General features: G+C 38.4%; 1 protein-coding gene across 3 annotated transcripts in view; it reads right to left on the minus strand.

Moving 5' to 3' along the window:
• The window catches only part of EXOC4 (exocyst complex component 4), a 752773-nt gene that overhangs the window by 476321 nt on the left and 252457 nt on the right, over positions 1-23995 (minus strand). The window lies entirely within an intron of this gene.

Genomic DNA, 23995 nt, shown 5'->3' on the forward strand with positions numbered 1-23995 from the left:
CCGGTCTCAATGAGTCAAGGAATGGCATTTAAAACAGACGGAAGCCAAGTATAAATTATTTCTAGGATTTCCAGGGCTCTGGCCTGTACTGTACAGGTGGTAGCCAAGTAGGGAGACTGGCTTCTTAGAAACCCTTGAGGAAAAGAAAAATGAAGACTTAATAAAAGGGTATCGGCAAATACTGGTTTAAGAGGATAGAGAGGAACCTAATTACCTCTGGTACAAAACTGGGTTTGTACAACTTTAAATATTTCCAACAGTGATAATCACCTTTTTGCAAAGACAGGTAGTGCTCCCGGGCTATCCAAGGTGGATCCAACCTCACTCACCACAACCGAGACTACAATGTCAAAGGCCGGCTTCTGTCAACCTTACCTGCATAGAGCAGTGGTCAAGTGAGCAGACATAGGCTGAGGTTATCTGAAAAGTGGTCCCTCTTCTTTATTTTTTAAAATTTATTTATTTATTTTGAGAGAGAGTGTGCGTGTGAGAGAGAGCAGGGGAAGAGCAGAGAGAGCGGGAGAGAAAGAATCCCAAGCAGGCTCCGCACTGTCTAGCGCCAGAGCCCGACATGGGGCTCAAACTCACAAACCATAGATCATGACCTGAGCCGAAATCAAGAGTCAGACACTTAACTGACTGGGCCTCCCGGGTGCCTCAGAGCCTTCCTTTTTCTGACAACAAGGGGACAAACTGAGGCGTCCCATCGCTTCCCCTCTCGCCTCAAATGTGAATACAATGACTTCACTGCAGCAGCCATCTTGTGACCACCTGAGAGAAGCCAAAAGAACTGTACAGAATTAGCTCTGATTTCACTGAGTCACTGAACCAACTGTCTATCTCCAAACTTCTGTGAATAAGCAACTACAATCATCAGGTTTTCTGTTACATAAACTGAATGCATTCTGAACTGATACAAGTGCCATTTCTGTATCCTAAAATTCAACCCCTATGGAAAGAAGGTGCAACCCCGTCATGTACCTCAATGTAAATAGTCATTTCTGAGTGGCAGGACTATAGGAAACCTTTATTTTCTTCTTTTACTTAGTATTCCTAGATTTTATATTATTATTGCATGAAGCTTTATTTGGTTAAGGAGAAATTACAAATATTCATTTGACACTAATATGGCCATGTAAGATACTTTAACGTAAGAGATAGGTTGAAAAAAATGGAGTTATACCACAATTCTAGAAGTAAGTCTCTGAATGAGAAACCAATTCTGAGCTTATAAATCTATATATTCAATATATTCCCATCAGAAACACACAAAGAAAGATGTGTAATGGAACTTGGCATGCTAATTCTCACTTTTATCTGGAAGAACAAACACCAGCCAATAATGTTTTCTAAAAGAAAAAAAGTACAAAGTACTTGTTCTNGGACGCTCAACCAACTGAGCCACTCAGGCGCCCCTTGTTCTACTGGTTTCTAAGAACAATGGCACACAGGGGCACCTGGGTGGCTCAGTCGGTTGAGCGTCCGACTTTGGCTCAGGTCATGATCTCACAGTTCGTGGGTTCGAGCCCCATGTCGGGCTCTATGCTGACAGCTAGCTCAGAGCCTGGAGCCTGTTTCGGATTCTGTCTCTCCCTCTCTCTCTGACCCTCCCCCGCTCATGCTGTCTCTCTCTCAGAAATAAATAAAACATTAAAAAAAATTTTTTTTAGAAAGAACAAAGGCACACAGCACTGAACAGGCACAGGTAAATAGCTAAATTATAATTTCTAGAGAGCCCAGAACCTTACCCATGTACCTAAAGTACAATGGGCAGGCCTCTAAGGAAGTATAAGCCTTTTATTAGTCACTACCCTTTTATCCCTATTGTTCTGGTTGGGGCTGACTACATGACTTCATTTCTAGGACACTGTGAAGGGCGGCTGACCTAAACTGAAACTTTTGGACTGAAGAGCAAAATCAGTCTCTTTCTGGGTGGATGAAAAGCCCAGGAACCACTTACAAAAGGATGGTCTACAGTAGGAAATCAGAATGAAACCAAGTAGTAGATAGGAGGATGAGAAATGGAGAGAAAGAAAGAAAGTGAATGAAAACCTGAAGGCATCTGAGTCCCCAAGTCATAGCTGTTATCCCAGAAAAGGTTTATTTAAAAAATGTTAAAAACCAAGAAGCTGTAAAGAAAAAGGCAAAATTAATGACATAAAACCGAAAGTTTTTGCATAATGACAGATATTGAAAACAAGGTTTAAAAATGAACAACAAAAAAATAAAAATAAAAATGAACAAACTGAGAGAAAATAATTTTGTCATATTTACTGAAAAAGGATATCCAGAATATGGACAAATCAATAAGAAGTAGAGAAAAATGGCCAAGGGATCAGAATCTGACAATTTGGGGAAAAAAAGAAAATAGAAATACATACCAAATGCAAGCCAAAGTTGGGGGTAATTGGCTGAACTGCTTAAAATCAGATAAGCATTTTATGCAATTACTATATATTATCCCACATTTCTCCTCTTGAGCCCTTCAGTCTTAAAACAGTAGAGAGGGCTAACATGGCCAGTTTATGAGACCCCTGGAAATACCCTAGCTGGGTACAGAATTCCATTCTTCCGCCCCTCATACGTCTCTTAGAGGCCACCACCGGTATCACTCTCCTTCTGAGCAACTTGAAGTTTATTACGTGATGGGAACAAGTATCAATCGCGTTAACTCTGACATCTTAAATGATCAGGATTCCGTTACATATAATTTATATCTTTTCTCTCTTCAGTGAATACATACATCTATGTCTACGGGGACTACCAGAAAAACATGAAGCATTAATTCCTTTAAAACTGAAAAGAGAGAATAGGAAAGAGATTTAAAGAATACATGTAACATTTGTTTGCAGTTTCCAAAATTATTGTCCTACCATTAAAAGCAGGGAGGTGTTAGCTTAAACACACTTTTCCCACTAAAGTAGTTAATGCCTACACACCCCAAAATGCCTCAGGTATTTTATGAACTTAAAAGAGATGATTAGCCATACATCTAATTGAAGAAACTGATTACTATGAAGTTATAACCAAAAGCTGAAATATAAAATATGCAATAACTCTTAATTTTGTTATACCTGAACCCTACGAAGCCACAATTCTAACTAACACTTTTATTAGATTTCCCTTTTACACATTTCCTGGGAACCACATTTATAACAGATTTCCAGGACAAAAATGTTTTTACTAAAAAAAGAAAGAAGAGAACCAAAATGTCAGCTAACATTTCCTTTCAGGAAGCATCTCACCGTGGGTGTTATAACAGGCATATTTCGGCTTTGATCAAGGAATAAAAAGCAGATGAATTAACAAACATATGACATAGGTCAGAAACAACGCGTGAGGCGAAAACACTTACCATACTAATTCCCCATGTTTGTGCTCTTTTAAGTACAATGAAAAATGGACTCCTGGATTTGAGCAGTTGGTATCAGGAGAATTTTACTATTCACAGCTTCATAAGTATCATGCTTGTTTTATGCACCACACACCTGTATCTCATTATCTTGACAGGTTCTAAGGGTATAAATCTAGTAACTATTTATTTAAAGTAAAATTCTAATTTTTTTAAAAGCTCATGAAAAATGCAAAGCTTTATTGTAAAAGTGAATCATGAACACTGGGCTCATGAAATCCGTAGGCCGTTTATAAAATGCATATGGCATGTATCAATTAACTGGCAGAGAATCAATAATGCAACTCGATTTTTATGTTTGTTGTACTTGGGAAGGAGGAGAGGAGGCCAGGTGGTATTGAAGAGTGTGATACCTACAACATTCTAAGAAAAAGGAGTTGAATAAAAGCTGTATAAGTTAGTTGAAGGGATGAGTACGTTTCTCCGTGATCAAATACCCCAGTTACCTGTTCTAGGTTAGCTGCTGTTTTCTGAAGACCTCAATGGCCAACGCGATGCTGAGGCTGCTGAGGTTAGAGGCACTCAGATTCCAAAGAATTTCTCTCTCTGACTTGACTCATACTCACTCACCTCGGAAATACACGGGAACAGAAAGGATCAACGAAAGATCTGGGCAGGAAATCCAATCCTGTCCTTGGATGTGGGGAAGGTTCCCTGGCTTGCCGGCTTCCTCTCTTTTCACTTCTACTTCACTGTGGATTATCCAACATAAAGTCCTTAGTCCTCTGCTCTTGAATCCACCGACTGCCTCAGCATTTCATTCGTCATTTCCACTGATACCCACCCAAACCACTCCCTTAACATCTTTTCCTCATATCCAGCCCCATAATCATTCCCAAAGTGGTTCATTCACCTAAGACTCCCTTTGTAGGTCTCCAGCATCTAAGCATAAATGCCCATCTTTAATACCAAAATTCATCCTTACCATGGTATTTGTTTCTTTAAAAAGCTGATATGGCATATTCTATTGACTGCAAAGTTGGAACCTGACTGCTCTTTCTTACTGGCCAGTGTGAGAGTCATGAATTTGGCAGTGATGCAGGGACAGGAGATGGAGGGGAACAATAAGGACCTGGACGCTAACATCAAGTTCAACTTAACAAAATGAGATGGAAAAAGTAGGACAAGAAATCTTCTCTCAAAATAAGAAGAACGGACTCTAGATATGTATGGAAATTCCATTTAGGATAAGAATCAGCGACAGGAAACAGCCAGAAGGGACTATTTGTACTGAAATACAAGCCATTAACTTGAGCCAAGCTAACAGCAAATGACTGCAGTGGCGACTGCTGGCTGCAGATAATTAGTTTAGAACCTATTTTAACATGAATATTTTATCACGCAGCACAAAACTCGTTACAGAGAAGAATTAGAGAGCCAGGACGTCTGAAAGCTCTGGAGAGGTGATCTGTCAGCTCCCAATAAAGAGCCTTCTAGGAGAAAGCAGGTTTAGTGATTCAGCAAGACTGGATTTCATTAAAGTTATAGCAATCCGTTAGGAACATCTCTGGTGACAGAGAGTACTGGTACCAAGCTACACAGTAACAGTGTCACTATGGGCACCAACTGACAGGAAAAATGAAGTCCGTGAAAAGTCACCTCAGGTGCTGAGAATTTTTGCAGTGATGTACACATCCCGTTTTCTGTCAGAAACAACCCAATATGCCTGCCCAGTTCTATCATAAAAGCATAACTACCTTGTAGGCTTATGTATATAAAAGGTGAAACATTCAAAATTTTGAAAATGAAAAAAACTGCATTTTGCCTGCTATGCAGAAGTGCCGTGCCATTATTTTTATTTCAAAAACGGTTGTGTACCGAGTGTGTGTGTTATCAGAGCTAACAACCATTGGTACCAGTCTTTTGTGCATTATCTATTTAATCCTCAGAATTTACCCTATGAGGCAGTTACCACTGTTGTCCTTATTTTGTAGATGACAAAATACTAAAGTGATGTTCAAGTATATGTCTAAAGTCATGCACCTGAAGGAGCAAAGACAAAATTTAAATTTAAATTCAGCAGTCTGGGGCGCCTGGGTGGCTCAGCGCCCTGAGTCTCTGACTCTGATTTCACGATCCCAGGGTCACGAGCCCCAGATTCTCTCTCTCCCCTGCTTGCCCCCCCCCCTCTAAAATAAAAATATACATACAGACACACATACATACATACATACATACATACATACGGCAGTCTGATTCTGAAGTCTGTGTTCTATGTGTATTTCATGGAACCCTGGGACTGAATATAAAGCTGTTTCATAGAAAAAGGTAATGACTTTTAATAAATAAAATAAATATAAATAGGGGCATATAGGTATTAATCAAAAGAGGAAACTATAGTGAAGAAATAAATGTACCTAAAAACAAATAAATTATAGGTATCTTTGAGGATGAGACGTGAAACGTCCTGCCTGGGAAAAGAGTTAACACACAGCTAATGTACTACCATCTTCTTAACCACTACACACCAAGTGACCTGCAAAGAGAAAAGGTATTTTAATTATTGCTACTTTTTCAATCTATATCCAGACACGTTACTCTCTGCAAAGAACAGACAAATCTCCACAGCTCCCTAGGCTGATGGAGACTCAATAAATATTTGTTCATTGTTATTTAGATAAATAACTTGCCCAGGCCATTCTGTGTTACAGGAATTAATCCATACCCAGGGGCATTACAGGCTAGATTCAATTTTCCAATAACTTCTAATCCACTGCTTTCCCAAATATTTTCCATCCATAGCAATGTTTTAGAGGTTTCGATATATTTTAGACATATTGCTATACATAAGGGGAGCTAGAAGATGAAGAATCTTATGCTCGTTAATCCGTCTTTTTTAAATTGGAAGTATAATTGGGGCGTCTGGGTGGCTCAGTTGGTTAAGTGTCTGACTTCGGCTCAGGTCATGATCTCATGGTTTGTGGGTTCGAGCCCCCACCAGGCTCTATACTGACAGCTAGCTCAGAGTCTGGAGCCTGTTTCAGATTCTGTGTCTCCCTCTCTCTCTGACCCTCCCCTGCTCACACTGTCTGTCTGTCTGTCTCTCTCTCAGAAATAAATAAAACGTTAAAAAAGTTCAACTGAAGTATAACTAACATACAGTGTTACATTACTTTCTGGTGTATAATGATTCAACAATTCTATACAATTCTCAGTGCTCATCAAGATAAGTGTACTCTTAATCCCCTTTATTTACCCATTTCTCTACCACTTCCCCTCTGGCAACCAACAGTTTGTTATCCGTTAACCCATCTTTTGATTCCATAGACATTTACTGCATGTAAGTTGAAAGGTACATGGTGATAAAAAAAAAATAATTAACAATAGGATTCTTGTTCATAAGGATCTCATAGTCAAGTATGGGAGACAAATGTATAAATAAAAAATTGTAATACAATGTGATGATTATTAATACACAGGGAATTACCGAAATAGGAAAGAGAAGACATTAAGAGGCCAGGTAGGGCTCTATGGATGAAAAGTGACACACAGAATGGTAGGCAGGCCTAGGACAAGAGCAGATTCAAGTACATTAATAAAGAAAAAATGACAATGAAGAACAAGTCTAAAACCTGAAATAGCTTCTGTGAATCCTGATGTATGGTAATTTTATTAGAGAAAAGTCAGTTGTGCTGTACTTTGAAGCACAGATATGGTGCCACAGATAACCATCCTAGCACTGGATGAAGGTTGAAGGACAGAGGCAATGAACTTCTCTACCAGAGATCAACTTATTTTGATATTGACAAAAATTGTAACATTTCTTTTTATTTTTATTTTTTTTTTTTAGTTTTTATTTTTTTTTTGAGAGACAAAGCATGAGCAGGGGGAGGGGCAGAGAGAGAGGGAGACACAGAATCTGAAGCAGGTTCCAGGCTCTGAGCTGTCAGCACAGACCCCAACGTGGGGCTCAAACCCAAAAGCCATGAGATTATGACCTGAGCCAAAGTCAGATACTCAAGCAACTGAGCCACCCAGGGGCCCCCAAAATTGTAACATTTCTATTTGTGGTATAATGAGCTTAGGAACCTAGAATTTAAACATTTTTCAAGATTCTTCTTGCTCGAACCTTATTAACAATAAAGACTCTTGTAAGAGAATAGTATTGAACCTCTGAAAGCTAAAGCTTAACATTTAATCAACATGTGATAATACAGTCTGTAAAATTACATAGCTTTCAGGAACAGGCCTGGGCTGCATTCTTACAGAAATGAACATGGGATAAAGTATGACCTGAGAAAAGCTGACATTCAGATATCTCAATTTATATAACAGATAAACTGAAATTTTTCAATATATAATTAAGTTTTTTCACTTTGAAGATAGCTCACTTCTGCATTCCTCTAAACAGCACATTTCCCAAGGAATTTACATAAGACCTAAAATGTGTATTATTTTATTTTATAAAATATTTATTTTATAAAATAAATTTTATAGATCTACATGAAATCTACTTACCAGGTAAAACAAAGTTTAAGCACCATAGAATAGACATGCATGGTGGCAGAAGGCACAAGTGACATGCTACAATCGAGTTAAAAACCTACCACAACTTTAAATTTTCCAACAGAAAATAAAATCTGTGATCACCTCTCACCATTTTGGGAATGTGGAAAATCCGACTGGGTCATACTGACTTACCCTGGCTGTCATCCTTATTTCTAGTTCCCATTATCTACTCCATTTCTATTAAAGAAAATTTGGGTCTAGTAAAGGGAGGAAGATTCTTAAAGGCAGAAAAGCATGTTTGAGATGGACTTTGGAAGACAGATTTTATTGAGTGGATACATATTGAGTTTAGAAGGGAGACAGGGCTCTAGGTAAAACTAACAACACATTCAAAGGCACCATGGGTGGCAAATATAAAGAGCCCGAATACCACAAAGTTCAGGGAATGCAATGAGAGGGAGAAGTATACAAAGAAAGTAACAGTTGGGAGAGTAGACAGGTGGCACACTGAAGTCTTGAAAAGGAAAGCAACATATTTATATTATTTGAGGACCACTCAAGACAGTCCATAAAAGCCAGAGATGGAGAATTTCTTTAGTAGAACACAGATGTAGTCCAAGTGTGAGGTAGCAAAAGGCCTGAATCAACTGGGGCCGTGGGAATAAGAAAATATGAATTACAGACATACTGTGATTAATAATATCTTTTACACGTAGGTTGCACTTTAAAAAACCACTTTATATCTGTTATATTTGATTCTCATAATAATTCTATAATGTAAGTAGGGTATATAATACTGTCCATACCTTATCAATAATGACTCAGTGCCTGAGATGTGCCCAATGTTACCTGCCTGCTATTAAATGGCAAAGATAGTATTAGAGTTCAGTGCATGTCAACCCAAGGGCCCTTCAACTAGACAAGAAAAGCAAAGAGATCAGACACGAGGAAGGGTAAGTTCTGGTCCTTCCTTTGTTATGTCAAACATAGTTTGTTCAAAGATTTATTAATTTTGGGGGGTGCCTGGGTGGCTCAGTCGGTTAAGTGTCCAACTTCGGCTCAGGTCATGATCTCACAGCTCGTGGGTTCAAGCCCTGTGTCGGGCTCTGTGTTGACAGCTAGCTCAGAGCCTGGAGCCTGTTTCAGATTCTGTGTCTCCCTCTCTCTCTGACCCTCCCCTGCTCACACTGTCTCTCTCTCTCTCTCTCAGAAATAAATAAAAAACGTTTAAAAGATTTTAAAAATTTATTAATTTTGGAAGAAGATAAACATATATAATAAGATGTGCTTTGAATTCATAAATATACAAATAAAAAAATGTTTTTTTAACAAGAAAACATGGTGTTTATTACTTTACACCAGACACTGTGCAAGGGGCTATGAATACTGTGGTGGATACATTCATGTGGACTGACTGGGCTGACTGTGTTGATTAGATGCATATGATCAATTCTATCACCAGCCCCAACTGGAGATACCTCTCCCTCCAAGCCCATTCCAAGTAACCATCGAGTCTAGGCAATAACCATTCAATTTGCCATATGTTCCTGGTGGGGGGGGGGGGGGGGGTNAACTTTAGATATCAATAGTGATGCCTCAATCTCCCTAACATGTGGGTATTAAATAAAAATACTGCCAGTTAGGGGGGCCTAGGTGGCTCAGTTGGTTGAGTATTCGACTTTGGCTCAGGTCATGATCTCATAGTTCATGAGTTCAAGCCCCGCATCGGGCTCTGTGCTGACAGCTCAGAGCCTGGAGCCAGCTTCAGACTCTGTGTCTCACCCTCTCTCTGCCTCCACCCCCTGCTTCGTTCCACTGTGTGTCTCTCACTCAAAAATAGAGAAACATTAAAAAAAAATTTTTTTAATACCCCCAGTTAAAAGTCTCAGATGTCTGCTAAACTGTAAATAAGAAGTACCTTTTCATTTTTACATGACAACAGTAACGCAGACATCCTCAATGATTTCTGCCCTGTCTATTAAAACTCCTGCTCTGAAGAGAAGCTAAAATATTTAAAACACAATGTAAAACAATGCTGGCTGACACATAAACCAATAACTCTGTCTGGAGCTTAGAGAAGCATTTTTATGAGGTCTGAAAACCAGGTTCGGTGGAGGCTTTTTTTTTTTTCGGAAATCAAAGATTCTTAATGATATAAAACAACTGCATTATCGGGCAGTCAGAATGCAACTAATTTTATTACTTTTTATATTCAATCAAAATGCCAAATGCTATTCACAACACCATTATTCCTGAACCATGAAAACATGTTTAAATTCATTATTATTATTACATTTAAGGATGTCCAAAATGATCTAACTCTATCTTCTCTGAAGACTCAATAAGATTAAAAAAAATTAATTTTCCTCTCCACTCCACAAGTCAGAAATGGATACACTGCTCCCCGCTGTTAATGAGGTAATAGCAACACTACTGCTATAGCACTAATGCACTTACTTAATGAATTATTTTTTTGTCTTGGTAATCACTATAATAACAGTAGCTCATCCCAAACCTCAGCATTTTAACACTGGCATTTCCATATTTAGTTTGCTTACCTCTTGGACAAATTTAAATGAATGAAAAGCAGCTAGATCACAGGTGGTGAGGACCCCAAAAGAAATACCATATGGAGATCCATATGCTTTGGCACTTTATCAGCATGTGACAGGATCCTGGAATATAACTTCAGAATAACTGACATCCCCTCTGTATCAATTCTCTGTACTGGTGCTCTAGAACATTCACATTTTAAACCTTATGCTAACATAGTCTCTAACTACTGAATGCAGTAAATCAAAATGCACAGCAGTTACTTTTCTCCTTCCAAAAAAGTAAACAGAGCAATTTCAAAACAACTCAAATTACAAAAACATTATCTCCCTGTACTCCTAAGGCAACAAAATTGGAAGATGAATCTTTCTTTCTGAAGAAAAGCCTGGAAAAAAAAAAATCAAATGTCAAAGCAGTGAGTAGCTACGGCCGTGCAGTTGATGTATGCAGAATGGAAGCCTCTCTCTCACCTGGCACAAGCCACACAGCAACAGACTGATGTATGAGGAAGCATGCTTTGCATCACGTTTTTCATTATACGATGACCAGAAGCCTCTCTGAGGGAATAATTTATCAGTCGTGGTTCAAGCAGAGGAAGACTACCAGTAGGAATAAAGGTGAAGAGATTACAAGGAAGTGACTGGGGTCTGGCGAGGAAAGGCTGAGATCCACAGGGCAGGCTCTCGGGAAGGGCAGGGGCTCCCTCTCAGGCCCACACTGAAGCTGTCGTCCAGACAAGAATTTCTTCTTCAAAGAAGTGGGGCAGCTCTGCTTTTAAGGCCTTTTGCTGGTGGAATCAGGCCCATCCATATTATCTAGGATCCCCTCCCCCCACCGCCCCGCACTGAAAAGCCAAATGACAATGTACTTCAATCATAGCTACAAACACCTTCCCGGCAACGGCTAGATTAGTGCTTTATTGAATAAACAAGGGAGTGTGGCCTAATCAGGTTGGCCCCTCAGGAAGATCATCACAGGTAATCCTTTGGAAGCTAGCACCAGTCCCTCACCTGTGGGGTGAGGGGACAGTGAACGACACTCAGGCAGTTCTATGTTGGCTAAATTTGAATGCTTATGCTTTTCTAACTCATACAAATGGATGCTACAATGGAAAAAGTCTTACATTAATGATGCTGCTGGTGGTAATAACAGGCCATCACTCTTGAATAACGCCGGTATCATTAATACTAGAAATTGCTCAGAGAGAGGTTTTGCAGTCTTAACCAAGGAGCTCAGTTAAAAAAACAAAAAATTATTGTAAATTCACGCTGGAAAAATAACTGGCATTGTAAATGGCAACCATAACTGTGTAACAAAAGAAGCCTAAACAGGGTGTGGCTTTGAATATAACTGAATACAGTACACTCTGCTATGAAAGGGTGGGCTATGGGAGAGATCCATTCTGAGAGTACCAACTGCCGTCTGGCGGTCTGCTTGATCTTGGGGTCACAGTGGTACACAAGGGAGACATGGTACTTGCCCTCAGAGAGTTTATTTAGTAAATATAAATCATTTACTGCAAACACCTCTTCCCTACCAGTGTAGGGTTGTTTAATACCTAATGAAAGTGACAAGAGTTTCGTAACAGAAACCGTGGCTTCAATTCAAGTGCAAAAACATCTTACAACACACTTCACAAAAATTTTGATTCGTAAGAAAACAGATCAGTTGAGAAACAAAATTCATGGGTTTCTTACCTCTTATGGTGAATAGAAAGTACTAGGCATATACATTTCAAATTTAAAGCTGTCAGGGAACAGAAATGTCAGAGAGAAATGTGCATTTTAATCCACAATGGACGCGATGATAGTTTCAAAGTCGTATCAGTAGGTAGAAAAGGTTAGACTAGTATGTAATAGAAATGAAGGATGAAATCTGCATTCCAGGCTTTCACCTGCCAACATTTCTTGTGTTTTCCTTGGTCGAAATACACACACACACACACACACACACACACACACACACATACATATATATATATGTGCATATGTATATATATAAATATAAGCAGAATAATATTCTTGAACAGATGAAAACACAACACAGAAAGTGACTGATAAGTAAATGTCAACTTAGAGAATGTTCTGTAGTATCAAACAAAGGTTCTATTCTTGGCTCGTCTTTGGTCAGCCTTTTACTTTTCCACAACATGGATGAAAAAATATAGCCAAATGCATATCATGTTCATGCATGCCATGAGACTGGGAAGACAATAAAAACAATTAAGATCTCAAGTGATCATGACTGTCTGGAGCTATGCACCCAAGCTACGATGAAGAAAATTTAAAGGAATAAAGATCAAGGTCTATAATAAAGGAGAAAAATCAGCCATGTAAGGATACAAAAGTATCTAGAAAAGGCAAATTCATAGGGACAGAAAAGGTACCAGAGGCTGGGGGGAAAGGAAAGAGAATGGCTATAAAGGTGCATTAGGGAACTTTTGGGAATGAGGAAATGTTCTATATATTGGTTGTGGTGATGGTTACATGACTGTATATATTTGTCAAAACTCATCAAATAGTCCACCTAAAAGGAGTGAATTTTACTTTAATTAAATCACAATAAACTTGATCTTAAAATGGACAAACCTAGCTTTAAAACAGTACCACTGAAGAACCCTTAAATGTCAGTATGAATCAACAGAGTAACTAGCTATGAAATATTTAGAGTAGGCGTACCTGGGTGGCGCAGTCAGTTGAGCATCCGACTCTTAACTTTGGCACACGTCATGACCTCACAGTTCGTGGGATCAAGTCCTGTGTTGGGTTCTGTGCTAACAGTAAGGGGCCTGTTTGGGATTCTCTCTCTCCCTCTTTCTCTGGCCCTCCTTTGTTCCTACTTGCTCTCCGTCTCTCACAATAAATAAACATTAAAAAAGATATATCTAGAGGAATATTGGATTAACAGGTGTACAGTTTCTAGAACAAGGAAGTAAATCATCCAACTCTCCTCTAGACAGATCAAATCATGTCTGTAATGAGTATCCATTTTTGTAAGAGTAATTTGAACCAACCTAAATAGTCAAGAATATCAAGCAGAGTATCAAGAGCACTGGAAAGCCAGAAATTATAAAGTAGGAACTGAGGGTTTTTATCTGGAAAAGAATAGTCTCAATGGGAATGTGCGGGCCATCTTCATGTATCTCAAGGGCTGCCATGAGAGACTGAGATGACATGGCCTTCTAAGGCTAAATGGGGTCACACTATGACCAGTATGTTTAAAGCACAGATGTAGACTGGGAAACTAGCTGAAGAAGTAATGGTGAGAGAATTCAAGCATTAGAATAGTCCATCCGTATGGCTTTTCAAATCCTTTAATATTGAAAACACTTCAAGTGAGTGATGAACGTAAAATCTAAATACTTTTGTGACCGTAAGAATGTGAAGAAATAAGAGCAAGAGAAGTTCCAGTTATGATATCCAGTGGGAAAGGGGAAAGAACCTATTGTGTATTAAATGACTAGCTGGTATCAAACGCTGTTCTGTGTATTTCATACACATTGAATCCCGAGAATAAACCACTGAAGTGGGCATTACTACAAGTCCATCTTTAGTAAAGAGGAAATTGAGGCTCAGAGAAGTTCAATAACCAGTTCAACCTCTAAAAACTGGTAGAGCTAGGATTCTTATTTGGATTTGGCTCAAAAGCCCACACCATGTCCACTGAACACCCATATGATTCCCAGAGGTAGGATTTAGTTATCTGGAAAATTAACTTTTGAGAGACGTTTCATTTCTTAATGATACAAACAAATGAGGCATCACTACACTTTTTCTCCAGAAACCAAGAGTCTTGAACCTGAAGTGTTACAGGGGTGAAATATCTCTTTTAGGAATATTTGGCAGAGAAAATAGCTACCATGCAAGCAAGGAAAAAAAAATTGTTTAATCTTTTTGTCCCTTGCAAATTTTCAACCACTAAGCTTATACACAGATCCCCTGGCTTTGAAAAACCCAAAGTGAAATGGAATTAAAAACAAAATAATCAGAACAAAAGGTGAAGAGTTATCCTCCTACTCATTCGAGTCTTATCGCTCCATTATTTCATGTATGAGACACAAAGCTCTGAAGCATGCTGACCAGGAAAAAAGAAGGAAGGAAATCTACAAATGGAAGATAACAAGGTTTTTTCTGCACCCAATCAACCCGGCACATCACTATCCTGTTGCTTTAGAAACAGAACATAAAAAGGTTACTGCTTTAATTCCCTTGATTTGGTTAAACCTCAGATTTGACAAAATACCATCTAACAAACTTATTAGCATGGTCTTGGCGAATAAGAATAGAGAAGAAGGGAAACTGACAGTGTTGAGGTTCTGAAATTTCAGTTAAAATGCAGAAGAAACAGGTATTAGACACTGTGCGGTGACCTAATTTAATTTGTTCTAGGAGCTGATAAAAATGGGTTCTGAAGTCCTTAATCCTGAGTGACAAAGAAAAGACAATTTCAAAACAAAGATATCAGAACCACATGGAGAAGTAAGGTAAATCAGTTTCCTACTGGGAAAACAAATGAATGGCGGAAGTTACTATAAAAGTCACTTTACCAGCAGGAATTGTACTAGATTTCAATTTAACTTGATCTTTAAATGATTAGAGGACTAGAAGGAAGACAGATAAAACATTAGTCCCTCCACATGCTGTGATTATCAAGATTTAAAAATTTATTTCAGATCTGAAAAAAAAAATCAAAGCACAAACACCTGGTAAAATTGTATCTTCAACATGTATTTTTCAGTCTATCTGAGTATAATTTTCATGTTAGGTTGCAAGCAGAGATAATGAGGAATCTTTTGTTCTCTTCAGGAAATATATGCTGAGATCTTAACACTTTCATTTTCCCAAAGCACCATTATTTGGTGCTAAAAGCCAGCCCCCCCCCAAAAAATATATATGTATATGTAATAATCAAATCGTAGCCCCTAGCCTTTACTATTTAACTTCGTTCAGAAAGGTATAATTCAAAATTTTCTAAGTAATGCTATTTCTTGGAGAAATAAGATAAACCTAATTTCATTTATAGGCTAACTAAAGACTGAGGATCCATTTATCATTTTTAAAATGCTAGCCAGCAGATAAGATTAGTTTCTGTCACTCACAGCACTGTCAAGATGACTCAATATGATTGCAAAGTCGATTTTTATGGCCATATTTGAACAAATAATAAATGTTCCCATGGAGGCTTCAGTTTGAAGATCTCCAAGAATTTGACTGATATAGAGGATAAACGACAAGCACGCTTCCACCAGTAGGTTCATTTTATAATCTCATACTCCTGTTTTCTAAAGATGGAGAAGAAGCCACTAAAAGTATTAAAGCCTTATAAAAGCAAGATAGAAATAAAACTCAAAGCAACTGTGATTACTGTAGCTGAAGAAAAGACAGCATAAGGGTAACCTAATAATAGTTATTAAATCTATGAAAGCTTATTGTCTGAAGGATGGGTCAAGCTGAGCAACCCAAGCAAAAATGGAATTAAAGAATTAGGTGAAATGAAGAAAGGAACTTGCCCACAGTATAACCATTAGATACTGAAAGTATAGAAACTCTCCTCTGAAACTCAACGCTGAGGAGTATCAACTGAACAACAGCTTGGGTGGAGTCAATGGAATTAAATTATATCTGGATACCTAAGGTAATCTACTGAAACTCTCAAGAAATAATGAAATGAATAGAAATGGTCAATTAAATACAAACATAAAAATATGTCTTAGGGAAAAAATCTCAGGCTGTAGAAATTATATTGGGGTATTCAATTTAGATGCAAAGGGAGTTTTGGAAGAGTTATAAAAAACCTGATTGCCTTCGTAAATCATTACCAAAGAGGACTAAATATGAAAAATCAAACTGCAAAGACAACCAAGAGTTCAGGGACAAATCTAAAGAGCTCAAGTTTCCCAAAACATTCAACCTGTTCTATGTGTGATCTAATGAAAATGAGCAAAAACTTATTTTGACAACTGTGGTCATCCTATAGCTCTCAAAGGACATGTTTCCAGTCTAAATACACTTATTAGTAACACTTTTAATCTCTAAGTTTTAATTCTGAATCCATCAACAGATTTGAAAAGAACAATTCAAATTTGTCCTTAATAAAAAGAAAAATAAAACTGGTACTGATAATCAAATAAAGTTAATGCCATTCACTAAATCAGTTTGAAACTATTTCAAATCATTCTATGAACACCTTTAAATAGGCACTGTCCGGGCACCTTGGTGGCTCAGTCGGTCGAGTGCCTGACGTTCACAGTTTGTGAGTTCAAGCCCCATGTCAGGCTGGGATCCTCTGTCCCTGTCTCTCTAGCCCCTCCCCCAGTCATGCTCTTGCTCACTCGCTCGCTCTCTCGCTCGCTCTCTCTCTCAAAAATAAAACATTTAAAAAATAATAATAATAAATAGGCATTGTCTGACTGCCATGAAGAACAAGAGATAACAAATGTCAGCAAGGAGCTGAGAGAACACTTGTGCACCATTGGTAACAATGTAGATTGGGGTAGACACTATGGAAAACAGTATGGAGCTTCCTCAAAAAATGAAAATTACAACTATCCTGGGATCCAACAATTCCACTTCTGGGTATATATCCAAAGGAAATGAAAATAGCATATCAAAGAGATACCTGCATTCCCATGTTTGTTATAGAATTATTCACAGAAGCTGAAGTATGGAAACAACCTGGATGTCCACCACTGGATGAGTGGATAATGATGTGTATATACGCACAATGAAATATTATTCAGCCAGGAGAGGGAAGGACAGTCTGCCATTTGTGACAGCATGAATGCACGCTGAAGGCATGATGCTGAGATAAGTCAGACAGAAAAAAAGCACATACTGTACAAATACGGTACAAGAAGTGAACACATTTATATGTAGAATCTAAAAAAGCCGAACTTGTAAAACCATTGAGTAGAATGGTGGTTACCAAGGGCTGGGGTGATGGGGAAACTAGAGGATGTTGTTCAAGGCTACAAACTTGCCAACTAGGAGACAGGTAAGTTCTGGAGATCTAACGCACCGCACAGTGATGACAGTCAACAAAACCGTATTATAAACTTCAAAGGTGCTAAGAGACTAGATCTTAATAGTTCTCACTACAAAAAAGAAATTATAATTATGTGATGGGACAGCGGTATTAACTAACGCCACGAAGGTAATCACATGGTAGTATATAGATTTATCAAGTTAACATGTAGTACGTTTTAAATTTAATGTTATATGTCAACTCTATCACAACTTAAAGGGAAAAAATGGGCACTCTCTAAGTGACATTATTTCAAAATAATTTTTAAAATAAGTTCATAAAATGGAGACACACTATATACTAAACAAAGACAGAACCAAGAATCAAAAGTGTATAACCCCCAGAAGAGAGAACTGAGCCTCTGTCTTCTTACTGGGAAGGTAACCCCTCACATGATGTAAATATTGCACTATGACAAAAGTTCTTTCCCCTCAAATTACTCACAACACTGTCTAGCTTTTGTTTTGTTTTGTTTACCTTATCATACTGCTAAAATATCCACCAAGTAAAGACCACAGAGAAGTAAGTCTACAGGTAAGATTTTTCTTTAAAACACAAATATTCCTGGGTTGATTTAGATTCACACCTAAAAGCAACTATTTATGGAGTACCATGTATTGTTATTCCCAAGTGTTTATAGCTAACACCTTTCAAATGTACTGGGAAGATGACAACAAGTAGCATAAGAATGGAGGGGGTAATGGTGACGGACATTCAAACACAGAAAATTAACCCAGATGCCATTTGGCACAGAATTTCGGAGATGGCGTACCTAACTTGTGCTTCCCGGGTACTGTTCAAATTCTCAAAATGTTTGGAAAAACTGGGGAGAATCCTTTCCAATAAGAAAAAAAGTAAGTAAAGACTATAATTAGCTTACTTAAACCCAATTACTTCAGATAGACATAAAAATTCAGAAGACGGGCCATGAGTTTCTATACTGCTACCTATTGGAATGTGAAATCTTTCATGTTTCCAATTGTATTAAAAATAGAATTGTTAGTACTGTCAGAAAAAGAAAAATAACTAGGAAGAAGTGCTTTGGTTCATTATGTAAAAATACCTCACACATCAAGGGATTCCAAATTTGAAAACAAAATACGTTTTTAAAAAGTGTTTTTGATGAGAAGTAAAGAGACTAAATCAACGTATTTCTCGGCAAGAAAGCCTTTCTCTGCTTTATAAAAGGAAGCTATTAGCTGTGCAAGTGAAACCGGCGAAGTCTATCAGGTCAATACATTGTTCTATAACATACAAATTGATAACTGCTGGTGGGTCTCTTTCAGAATAAAAGACCCCAAGCTTCTGAACAAGGAAGAAATGGAGATTTACCAGAAAAACACACACACATACATTACACAATGAGCTACGCATTAGCAAATGAAAGCCACAGATGTTATGTTTGTAAATCTGAAAGTAAATAAAAAGGCAAGTTAGCAATTTAGCAACTGGTAATAAAAATGTAGCCATGCATGGAAAACTTATTAATGTTCTTTTAATAGTTTTCTGAGGTAATAAGAACTACGAGGGGGTAACCAGTTGGAGTTACACTGGTTTTTCATATGTTTTCTTTTCCTGGGCACCAGGTAGCATATATTCCTAAGAAATTTCCATCAGTGGCTCACTGACAAATGGGATAGAAACAGTATTCTAGGGCTGGAGTTTGAAGAAAAAGAAATCCAATGGCAACATTTAGATGGTATGTGGTTTACCACAGATTACATAATGACAAAAAGTGGCCATCAGGAATAAAATTGCAGCTCCCGTAAGCAATTGCATTAGTGAGGCAGGTGGCACATAAATGATAACAAGTAATGGCAATAGTTACAACAAAAAAATGCCTCATGTTTATCTAATGCCTTCCCTCTAAAGTGCTCAAAACTACCAACAGGAAATAGCTAACTGTTCCTCCCAGGTTTTGGAGGTTGCTGGTGGTGATTTTTTTTTTCACCTCTCTCAATTACAGAATGTTTATCAAAGAATCATAAAGCAAGAAGGGATTCTGAGAGAGTATCTAGAGTGAATCCATTACCTCTAGAGCAGATGTGCCCCTACAGCATGCTTCCTTCGAATTTTCTGGGAGAAAGTTTATATAATTCTCAGATCAAGGGATTCATAAGCTTCACAAAGCAATGCACTTCTTCCCGAAGGACAACTAAAAATTGAGGTTCTATCCATGACGGCATCTGGGGAAACTTTTCATGCTTTTCATTCTAAATCATATTAGAATTTCCTTTCCTATATTTGAAAACTGCTCAGTCACACACAAAAAATAAAAGCTCCAAATTACTCAGTCATCACAACCTACACAGATATTATGGTTAGCTCTTAGAGAGAACCTAAGCCTGAGACAAATGGCTTTTCTCATTCTTGATTAACAAGGCGCTCAAATCGCCTGTCTTCACTTACGTCAGCCAGAAGTAGAAGGCAACTGAGACCCAGAACTCTGTGAAGTCAGTCTTGCCAAAGAAAGCTAGTTCCTGAGTTCATAATTTAAGTTCATTCTAAAGTTCGCACGTTGGCAGTCGTGCAAAATGGAAAAATACAGCCCGAGAGGTAAAGTTAAAGACATGCTAGATACGGGAGACAGCCATTTGCATCAGATAGCAGCTTACAACAACAGGAACAAATTCTCTGATCTACGCAAAGCATCATGGTGCTTGAAGAAGCATGGAAGGAAGAAGGACACTGTCCCCATTTCCGTGCAGGGGTGGGATACTCTGCCACCGCTTTCTGTTGACCTTCTGTAATTATAAGATGATAAAGCATGTTCAAGTGTGAATCTGACTGTTCTTTCTGGATGTAACAGAGTAAAGCAGAGTCTTAAGCATGCCACAGGTACGAAATACAAGGGTAAAAGATAAAGACAATTAAGTACACATTTCTGAAACAGAGGGTGATAGAGCTGTATCAGTTTCTTTAAAAATGCACTCCATAAAGAACAGTAAAAACAAAACAAAACAAATCACACACATTACAGCAGTTTCACTGAGACAGGTGTGCCAATGTGATCCATTCCTCACACATAAAGAGGTTTTAAGCTCCTTGAGAGCATGCACATATTTTAAAAACCATAAACTCAAAACTAGAGGAAAAAGAGAAAGAACTACACGTAAAAGATTTTAAAGAGGGAAGAGGAGATCTTTGTTAAGCTCTGGATGAAGCTTTAACAGCTAATGAAGGAAAACAACCCTACCCCAGCTCAACATTCTGATACAAATGATGGTTCTCCCATCAAGGATGGTCCATCCATTCTGGAAAAGCAGGAACAGTGAGTTCTGAGAATTCACAGTCTGCAGTAAGTAAAAGGATGTCCTTACTTTGCAGCTCATATACCACAATGCAAAAGGAAGTGATTTTGGATTCAAAAGATCTGGGTTTGAGGCTTAGGTCTGCCGCTTACTCGTTCATTATATTAGCTCTGAAACCCAACCTCTGAACATTACCCAACCTCTGAAACCAGTCGTCTCATTTATTAAAATAAAAATACTCTTAGGGGCTCACATATCTGTCAATCACAATAACTAATGTGAAAGAAGCAAAGGTTCTTGTAGTTGTTGCTACTGAAAAGAGGAAACATTTATAAAAGAAAGCAAAATGAACCAAAAGTATGGGTTATTGCAATTGATACATAAAACTGTTAACAATTACATCTTCAGTACAAATCATATTACACCTGACTACTGATCCATCTGAAATTTTTTTAATATTTTTATTTATTTTTGAGACAGAGACAGATAGACAGAGAGAGTGCGAGTAGGGGAGGTGCAGAGAGAGGGAGACACAGAATCTGAAGCAGGCTCCAGGCTCTGAGCTGTTAACACAGAGCCCAATGTGGGGGAGTCAAACTCATGGACAGCGAGATCGTGACCTGAGCTGAAGTCGGGTGCTTAACCGACTGAGCCACCCAGGTGCCCCATGATACATCTTAAATATGGACTCTATTTCCACAAATGCTTTGATAAAAATAAGCTGAAGAGTGCTACACTACCATTATTCTGATGGAAGACAATCTTAAAATTCACATGTTGGACTATTTTCAGAGGAATGTGAAGAAAAATCCAACATGGCATTTGACTGCTAAGGGTGCAGCCAGTGATCATGGTAGCTGACTCAAGCGGAAACAAAGAATGGTACTGGTAAAGACACTTTCCTCTTGGCAAAATGAATAAAATAGGGTATAGGCGATATTCTATTTCCACAGGTAGTGCAGACTTAAAATGATAAGGTGGCACAAAAAGTAAATGGGCAGCAAGAAGGTGACCTTAGGAATGGAGCACACACACATGATGAAATACTAAGAAAAGCGAGCCTGGTTCCTTAGTGATGTCATGGACCAAAGCCACTTAGCAGGACTTGACTGCCAGACTTTGATATGGAAAAAGAATAAAATTCCATCTTGTCAATGCTGGTCGACACTGTTGAGTCTCTGTTGGTCACAACTACACCGACCCCTGCAGCCAAGTTAAAGACGTTTGACAGCAAGTCTGTCAACCTCATAGGGAGAGTTTTAAAACAAATAGACAGGAGGAAAGAGACAATGCAGATAAAAACAGGCAACAGGGGAGACAATGGGTGTGACAGGGAATAGTAGTATGATGAAGGCTATATACCCAGAAATATTTTTGCTGAAATGAGAAGTCTGGTTAGACAAATACTGATGAACCTATTTGTCTAACACTAATGACCAGAGCAAGGTCAAAGTAATCCTGAAAGTGGGTAAGTGTGATCTCTTAAAAACCATTAAAACTTTGGGGGTGTGAACAGAATGAGAAAGACAAAGAGAGTGAAAAGGAGAGGGGGAAGGGGGCAAATACACAAAGTAGGACTGCATATAAAGGAGAATTGTAATTTACTGAATATTTACTCTCAAAAGGGAATACAGGAGCCATTTCTTTTTGGTTGCCCTCCTTAATCCTCATAAAAAAACAATTAATCCCTATTATTGGAGATCAGGGTAACGTGGCTGGGAAAAGGTTCAAAAAGTAACTCAAAAAGCCCCTAAGTGGGGGCGCCTGAATGGCTCAGTTGGTTAAGCGTCCGACTTCAGCTCAGGTCATGATCTCGTGGTCCGCTGGTTCGAGCCCCGCATCAGGCTTTGTGCTGACAGCTCAGAGCCTGGAGCCTGCTTCGGATTCTGTGCCTCGCTCTCTCTCTGCCCCTTCCCCGCTCATGCTCTGTCTCTCTTTGTCTCTCAAAAACAAATAAATGTTAAAAAAAAAAAAAAAAGAAAGAGCCTGTAAGTGGAGGAGCAAGAATTCTAATTCAGGCCTTTGTCTCAAAAGCTCACACTCTTCCCATTACATGATGATGATGATGATGATGATGTTGCAACCTCAAAGTTCTAATTTTCAACAAAACTCACTAGACTCATAATAGAAGCAAAGTAAAACACCCAGTCTGGCATAAAAGACCAAAGAAATGTGATAGCACTCTGCTAATCTGAGCTGTCAGAAAAGAAAGAGATAATGTGACAGTAACAGAAATCTTGGAAGAAAATAAGTAGGTTCATGCAGTTTATAACAGCAACACAATATATGCTGGAAATACTTGAATATGCACCTCATAGTCTTAGAAGAAAGGAAAGGACAACAGGCTAAAAAATACAATTCCAGGCCTAGAGTCTATAAAATAAAAATCTGTAAGGTAAAAACTTTAAGAAAAGAATTAATACTACCTTAAAAATATGCACTAAACTGGTTCCCATAAAATAGTACCAGAGTACTGAGCCCTGTGCTGTCCTCATTAGTTTGAATGCAAATCCTCCAATCCTTCCTGAGAGTGTTGGCGTAAACTTTGGTATCATCCTTGCTTTCTCTGATGTTTCCAACATTGTGCTATCCTAAGTGAAGTTAGGACTCACAATGGCCATGGTCATTCAGATATGACTGTAAGCATTAAGGTATGGGGAATTTTTAAAAACCTGAAACCCTTATCATCATTCTCGGGCATCATGTTAACAAGTCACAGAAACAAGGCAGCTGCTGTGTGGTTAGAAGACAAAATCACCACGCCTGGAGTCAGAAGACCTGTATGCAAAGCCCAGCTGTTACATGTGGCTAGCGTGACTTTGGATGAGTCACTTGCCTGCTAAGAACTTCATCAGTAAAGTCAGAATGACACTTGGCTCCCAAAATAAAAATGTCATGTCAAAGTCAGGTACACAAAGACATTAGGTTGGTTTTACAGGGTATACTCAATATAGCAGGTTGAGTTTAATTGATGCACGAAAAGGTTGTTTCTGAAAAATAAAATATACTTGTATCATGTGCTCAGGCAGAGATATTACATAATTACATCTCATCTCCAAATAAGGACTCCCATGCCTCTGTCACTACTGTGCCTCTCAAGCACAAGGATCCAAATGTGTGTTTACACCCTGCACAAGTACCACTGAGAAGAAGTGACCACTTGGGGTGATGTCAGCTCTGAACATAAAATCTATCCCATCTGCCCCAGGGTTTTTCCAGTTTATGTCCCCAAAGACAGTATGTTTTCAATCAAACAGTTCTTCTGCTGGATATGAATCACTCAGTGCGACCAAAAGTGAATACGCTG

Source organism: Crocuta crocuta, unplaced genomic scaffold, assembly GCF_008692635.1.
Source record: "Crocuta crocuta isolate KB4526 unplaced genomic scaffold, BGI_CrCroc_1.0 scaffold266, whole genome shotgun sequence".
In the NCBI taxonomy this organism is placed as follows: domain Eukaryota; kingdom Metazoa; phylum Chordata; class Mammalia; order Carnivora; family Hyaenidae; genus Crocuta; species Crocuta crocuta.